Below are 8026 nucleotides of genomic sequence, written 5' to 3' on the forward strand. Positions count from 1 at the left end.
CCAAGATGGCCGCCTCCCTGTACATTTTAGGGCATACCTCCAAGAGACTTTTTTTCGTCATTTGGGGAGTTCTACCTACCTGCCAAGGTTCCAGGCCTCTACGACTTACGGTTTGTCCTATCTCACGTTAGGGGGCGCTGTGGAGCAGTTTGGCCACGCCCACTTTTGATTTCAATGGAATCGTGTAATTTCACACGGGGGACAACTTTCGGTGAAGTTTGGTGAGTTTTTGAATATGGGAAGTCGTCCAAAGAGCCGCGTAAAGTGGCGGGAGAAGAAATCCACGAAATACAATAGGCCTTCGCAGCGCTGTCGCTGCTCGGGCCTAATAAATCATTCTATAGAGTCTACTCAGTGCTTTAGATCACATTCATACACCGATGGGGCACATCAAAAGCAATGAGGTGTTCAGTGTCTTGCCCAGGGGCACTTTGACATGTGACTGCTGCCAGGAATCGAACCTCCAACTTTATTGATAAAGATCAAAGACGATCTTTGTCTCGCAGGCTGGGTTGGACACTTATATTGCCTGGTAAATTTTCATTGACTTTTTCAATATTTTATGCTCACCTGTGGCTACCAAGACATTTTTTTATTGATGAAAATCAGTAATGTCATTAAATTATAGCAAGATTTGGATCGTGATCCAATCACCACCAAAACATTTGCTGAAAATTTCATCAAAATCTGTTCATTAGATTTTCAGTAATCTTGCTAACAAAACAACCTAACACTGCACTTTTTGGCAGCGGTAACAAAAACAAAACAAAAAACCTGTTTCATCTAAGCCAGCACATTATTCAGATATCACATTCCTGTGGAGGGAAAACATTATCATTTATTATCACTTCTGTTTGAAAAATTTGTTCTCCAGCACATGCAGACACAGATTTCTGTAATGTGCAAAATGAGCCTCCAAGAACAAGTTAATCATTTCTGCTATTTCAACACTATATTTAATCTATGTTGTCTACTATAAACCTCTGCCTGCTGGGACATCAAATGGTCTGGACTTCTGTGTTTGAATTTTCTGGTAAAACCCCATTCTCAAATGACTTTTAAACAGAACCATCCAACCATTTCAACCAGGACTGCATCCTTGGAAACTCAAAGTTCAGAGTTAGTTTGTTAAAGCATAGAAATCTTTATTACCTCAAGCATGGGAGGAAAGCAAAAAATCTGGCCAATTGAGGGACCCTGCCGACGACACCAAATTGTTGTTTAAACAAAAATAATCCAGGCTCAAACTTAGAATTTTCTAAGTAAAAGTTAATAACACTTATTGACAAGGGAGAGCAAACACATTCTTTAACAGATTCTGAGTGTTTGTCTGCCTATTTTTTGCATGCTGGGACTCCCTGTTTGCTTCTGAGCAGCCGGTTAAACTTTGTTTCACCCCCGTGAACCCAATTATAACATTGTTGAATGCCTCTTAGCAACTGACTCATCAAATTTTAGCTCAGTATTTGAAAAATTGACAAAATTATAATAATTTAAGTGTGGTTGTCGGCTGTGGTGGCCATCTTGAACTGGGTCAGCTCCAAACATTAAACAGTTGTAGATGTTCATCTAACGATTACTTCCTGCAAAGTCTCATCTAACTTTGACCTGTGGTTCATTTTTGTCAATTGTGTGTCGTGACAATGCAATTGAAAAATGTTTTTCTTTTTTTAATAGAAGAAAACAGCAATAAATAAAACATATATTGTGAAAAAGAGAGAAAAAAATATGGAATGGCAACTCTGACAGTGAAAATATTTAAACCAGTATTGAAGACAGTAACAACAGTGGTAATAAAAAAGCTAAAAATAGTGATAAACAAAAAAACAAACAGTGACAGTGATCATAATAGTAAACATAATATTCATACTGATAATTATAATAACCATAACTAAAAAATCTTAAAGAAACTATGAAGGGTGCCGATGCAGCTGACCCACAAAGCCCCAACACAACCCCACCTGCTCAAGCCAAGAAAGAAAAATGCTTTCACCTTGATGCATGAGCTGCATGAGAAGTGCAAGGAGAACCAAGACCAAAGGAAATGCCTAAGTCCAGTGGTTCTTGTGATTACTTGGTAACAGACACACACACACCCACATACACACACACACAGCACACGCAAACCTACGCATACACACACCCACACAGACAGGGACTAGGACCATCAAAAGCAGGCAATAATTGTCACATATCAGCATAAGTGAACCTTCATTACAACATAGCTTCATTTGTGTTGGGCTTCCATGACTACGTAGCTCTTCAATCTTGGAGGATTTACATCACACAAAGAATTTGATAGCAGCGTTCATTTTTAGCTTATTTAGTTTGTTTTTCACCAGAGTTGTCTAGGAAAGTGTTTGGACTGAACAGTGAAAAGGATGCTATTTTGCACTAGCACTTTTACATACTGTTGAACAATTGTTTAGTCAACATCAAAGCTGAAATTTTAAAGTTTATTTGTGAGATCACGCTGAGGCCTTTTCAGTATTAGCAGCCATCTGCAGTCCTGGAATCGAGGATGAGGAGTGAAGGATGTTGGGAGTCTGACATGATGAAGTTCAGCTGTGAGCACGCTCTCTTTGTATGTGCACTCACTCACACACACTGTATAGATCACTTATTGTGTGTATAAATGTACAACTGAATTTATTCCAGCTTTTTGCTCTGCTCCAGTGTCCCACTAACCTCATAACTGTGTGTGTGTGTGGGGGGGGGGTGCGCGTGTGAGCGTGTGTGTTTGGGCAAAGGGGGGTGTTCTCATGCCAAACACCAGTGATTAATGGCTCACAGACTTGCTTTCTTCTACTTCCTTCCTCTCCAGACATGTCACATACATCATCACGCGTCACCGTAAGTGACGCTGGCAGACGGCTGTAGCAGCTCCTACGTGGCCTCGTTGTCCAAACTAACCAGAACATCCTCAATATGGTAATTCAGACAGGCATTTACTTTGGGAACTGAACAAGGAAACTTCACATGTCATCAGTGCCACAATGAAACACCCGCACAAAATAAATCTGCTCTGACCTGAGGTTTACGATGAAGCTGATTTTGTTTGGAGTCACTGACTGTTTTTATTAGTTACAATTGCTTTTTAAATCAAAACAGATTTTTTTTTCAGAAATACAAAACACATTGTTACTTTTGCAATCTCAATCAATCTTAATGTATTTCTTCATTTTTCATATTGAGTGGTGTTTTATGGAACTTGGCAAGTTTTTCCTGTTTCTTCAGCAAGAAACGTATTCCAGTGTTACAGAAATGGTTTCCTAATCCTGTCAGAGTTTTCCATTACCTGCTTTATTTTTGTAGATGAGCGACTGTTGCCCACTTGCCGAACAGCATTCGCAAGGGAGTCTCCACAATGTCTCCGAAAGTCTGAGGAGATTTCCCTGCAATAGGAAGTTTTGAACAAGTTCAAAACATTTGAGTGACAAATTTTCTCTCAAATTAGTTGCAGAGTTGTTGTGGGCATCTCAAAACCATCTCGAACCCTTTTCAATTTTGTTTCTGTAATTTTAGTATATTTTGACACCTACATGGGAGCTCTAATAGATAAAATCCCTCTGGGCTGCAACTCAACTCAAAACTATGAGGAAAGAAGGCACACTTTCAGTTGCAGTTTTAATGACTTCTGAGCAACTGTAACCAAGTGACCAGCGAGCTGTGTGGACATGTTTTGTGTGGATAATTTTTGAAAATTTTTCACAACCTGTTTTTATGCGCACAACTTGCAAAACTGTATTCTTCTCCATGTACATTAGTTCAATGCCCACATCGTGCCTGTCTCAGCCCGGTATGTACCCACTTTGGCAGCCTCCCCACTTTTATGATTTAATCTCCTGGAGTACACTTTGGAAGTGAAGATAAGCAGACCAGTTTTAAAATAATTATTATTTATCATCGGAGTAGTTTTTAGACCTGGACATTCAGGGCTGTAATCATTGGATATTTTCTGTCATAAGGAGAGCTACTTTGCAGGTTTCAGAATATAGCTCTAGCTTTCTAGAATTACAGAAACTAAATTGAGAAGGGTTTGAGATGCCCACAACTCTGCAATTATTCTGAAAAAACAAGTTTAAAATTCAAGCAACAAGATTGTGAGCTTCTGCAACTCATGCAAGGAAATTGAGAAACCCTAGAACATCTCAGGATATTTTTAGACACTCTCACAAATGTCATTTAGCAATTTACCAGCAGTCACAGCCCTGTGACAGACTTATGCTACCAGTTGTCTTCCGCTTGATATGAAAGCTAAGTGGAGATTTTTAACAATTGACAATATCAGTCATAACTGGGTCTCAGTGTGTTTTTTTTTTCTTCTGTTGAAGGGCTTTCACTCTGCTCTATCAAACTATATACATGTTGAAAAATAACTACAAAAGGGTATCATGCATTCACTGATATGAACTGCTGGGTGACATGTGTGCCGACACACAAAGATATACAGATATATATAAATACATAAACACACAAAGCTGTCGCCTCTCAGCTAGAAACTTGCCTCCTGGCCTGACCTTTCTGTGTGGAGTTTACATGTTCTTTTTGTGCATACATGGGGTTTCTCCAGGTGCTCCAGTTTCCTCCCACAGACCAAAAACATGCATGCTGGTAACTCTAAATTGTATGTTGGTAAATTGTCCCAATGTGTGAGTGAGAGTGTGAATGGTTGTTTGTCTCGTTTGTCTCTGTGTGGCTCTGTGATGAACTTGCGACCTGTCCAGGGTGTCCCCTGCCTCTCACACAGTGACTGCAGGAAATAGACGCCAGCTCCCCGTGACCCGGAAAGGAAAAGCGGGTAAAGAGGAAGAATTCAAACCTGGTTGTCTAATGCACTTTTACATAAGTAAAAATAAAAAAAGTTTAAAAATGCAGAGAACATGTGTCTTATGTATGAATGAAGCTATGTCTGCTGACATGTTGCAATGTGTTGTAAGTGTGTGCAATACAGAGAGGGAGATGAAATGAGAGATAAAAAAAGGAGAAAAGAATGAGCTGGGGTTAAAAGAGAGAGAGAGAGAGAGAGAGAGAGAGAGAGAGAGAGAGAGAAAGTGCTGAAGAAACCAGAAAAGAGAGACCGAATGCAAGCAAGTCCTGCATGTGTGCTGGTTCCCAGCCCTGTCTGGGCCCTGTCAGCCTGTGATTTATGGCACCGAGACTGGGAGCAGTCTTCGCTGCCAGCTCAGTATTGTTACAACTGACAGCTAATGAGGCTGGACGGGCTTTCAAGCACAGCACTTAACAGAGGCCTCCAACTTCACGAGTCACAAGCTCTCCTCTTTCTTTCCCCCCTTCTCTTTCTCGCTCCCATTTATTTCTTCTTCCAGGGTGGCAGCACCAGGAGCAGAAGCAGCAGCGGTGGTGTGGCAAGCTTGTGCAAGATCTGGCGGTGCGGAGAGAAAATAAAGCAGGCCGACAGAGATATATGAGCAGCGTCCTGTAACTGCAGCACTTCCACTCTCCTCCTTTTGCACGCTAATAAAGCAGAAGCTCAGCTCTTGGACGTGATGGGGGGAAACACAGACGGAGAGATTCAGGTTTTGCTCTGTATTTTACATTTGAGGCCAAAACCCTGGCCTCCCTCTGCAGTTACTGTGTCATGTTTTTTAAAGTTTTGTCCCCACAGTCTCCCTGCAATGAAAGTGGGATCTGTGTGAGGTTAGCTGAACTTTGGAGCCTTGGCGGTGGTGTGTTTTACCTTCAACACCCTGGCTCGAGCTGCCTGGACCACATTCTATAATCACTACCAGAGTCTTGCAGAGACTCCCTCCCCCCTCACCTCCTCCCACCTTCTCCCTCGGCCCCTGGTTTCATGTCAGTCGTGATTAATGGCACTAGGGCCCCGGCGCGGCTTACGCTGCCAGTTCCAGCAATGTTCCCTTGATACTTAATGAACTCTGACAAACTTCTTTTCCCCCGCTTCGTTGTTCCCTCCACAATCCACCCCCTCCAACTACATTTAAAATGCATGACACAGAGCTGCCACTGAAGCCCCTTGGGGTTAGCTCTGGCCCTTTGTAAATTTCTCAAGAAGCCAATGTCTAAAAATAAGGTACCACAACTATTAAGGAGTCAGAGCGTTTAGCTGTTAGCTTAGCATCAGCAGACAAACAAGTTAAAAATAATGTAAGTAAAATAGAAGCTCTTGGACTTATTAAGTTCTCCAAATAAAACAATTTTCTTTTCAAACTTTCTTGATTGAATTTTATGGGGGTTTTTTATGTGTGTTTAGAATTAAAACATGTTACTCTCTACAAAATAATGTCACATCTGATTCAAGTGGAAAGCCCTGAAATGTTGAGGTCACAAGTAGACTGAGCAGACAATTATACAACCTTTAAAGTATGACATGAAAATGAGGCAGAGCAGACGATGGTCTCTGTCTCCACCTGCTGTTCACTTCAGGAAAGAAGGTGAAACCTTTTAAGAAAAATGTTTGCATTATTCAGTTTTTGTGTGAAGTTAAGTACCTTGATGAGAAAGAAAAACAAAGTTCACCCACTTTCAGCACTTTGAGCTCTAGAGTTTTACATATAAAAATTATCTGTGTTTACTAGGTTTTAAAATGATTGAAGTCTAATTTCAAGTGAACAAAAATACACAACAGATTTCACCATGAGATTATTGAAGTTAAAGTACCACTGATTGTCACACACCTGAGTGTGCAAAGTTTGCGCTGCGCTTGGGAATCATTTGGCGATCTAACCCCCCAATTCCAACTCTTAATGCTGAGTGTCAAGCAGTGTGGCAATGGGTAATTGGTATGACCCAGCCAGGGACTGAACCCACAACCTCCCAGTTTCATGGCAGATACTCTACCACTAGGCCACTGATCTTAGACAAATACAAAGAACCAAACCAAAATGGAACAGCTGTGTGTGAAAAACTAGGTGGGTGATTCTTTTTTTGCAGCAACATTTTGGCTTTAAGACTTTTGAAAAGAAAAAAAAAATATTGTTTTATGTTTTAAATATTTTGTTACAACACTGACATGTTTAACAATAAGAAATGAATAATGGTCAAGCTCAGGGTTGGGTAAAGTAATAATTACAGGTAGTTTTTTTTCACCATGGTCTCTGAATGTGTTCCACCCTGTTGGGGACATTTACATATAGACCTCAAATAGTTAAACATGTATTATGATAAATAATGATTTTTTTTTCTTAAAAAGAGTATGTCCCTTTTACTATATAATATGTTTTATTCTTGAAATCATTTATGTCAGTATTGTAAAAAATGTTTTTGTTTTTTTACCTATTATTACTGACAGCATAGAAAATATTGGAAATTTAAAAAACTTATAGCTATATGTGCATTTATTGGTCTTCAATTCCCAACATGGCACAGAAAGATTCAGAGTATTTAAGTTTCTGTAATAAAATTTAATAAAGACATATTATAAACAGGGTGGAATGAAACATCACAGGGTGGAACATACTATAACATTGTGGAAAATCAATGTCTCCGATTCTAAAACATGATGAATTTCATCATTGTCCTGCATTTTCGCCATATGAAATGACTTGAACTCATGTAATAAAGTATTACAATAATTGAGTCAAATTAGTTTCCATCCTAGAGTTTCTTAAAAATAAATACTGAAGAAACAAAACATGACATTAAATGTGTGTACATGTAACATAGATCAAAGTGAGAAGAGACAAAGCATTCATCTGGTCAGATAGAAAAGGATAGGCTATCCTTGTTGCCTCCGTAAGATTTAAGAGGTTCAGTCTCAGTCAGGTGCTGCTGATGTATTGATGAACTGATCATCATCAGTGTGATCACTTCTATAAAAGCAGGAGTTTGGTCAGTTTACTGCTCTGGAGCTTACAGGTGTATGTTAACATAATGCCAAGAAGGCAAGGCATCAGCAATGACCATAGAGAAGCAACTGTTGCTGCCCATCAGTTCGAGAAAGGTTAAAGGTCATTTACAAACAATTTGGAGAAACATTATTCACAAGTGAAGTGAAGTGAAATTTATTTATATAGCACTTTTCCGCAACAAGGCAATTCAAAGG

This window comes from Kryptolebias marmoratus, linkage group LG1, assembly GCF_001649575.2.
Source record: "Kryptolebias marmoratus isolate JLee-2015 linkage group LG1, ASM164957v2, whole genome shotgun sequence".
Classification (NCBI taxonomy): Eukaryota; Metazoa; Chordata; class Actinopteri; order Cyprinodontiformes; family Rivulidae; genus Kryptolebias; species Kryptolebias marmoratus.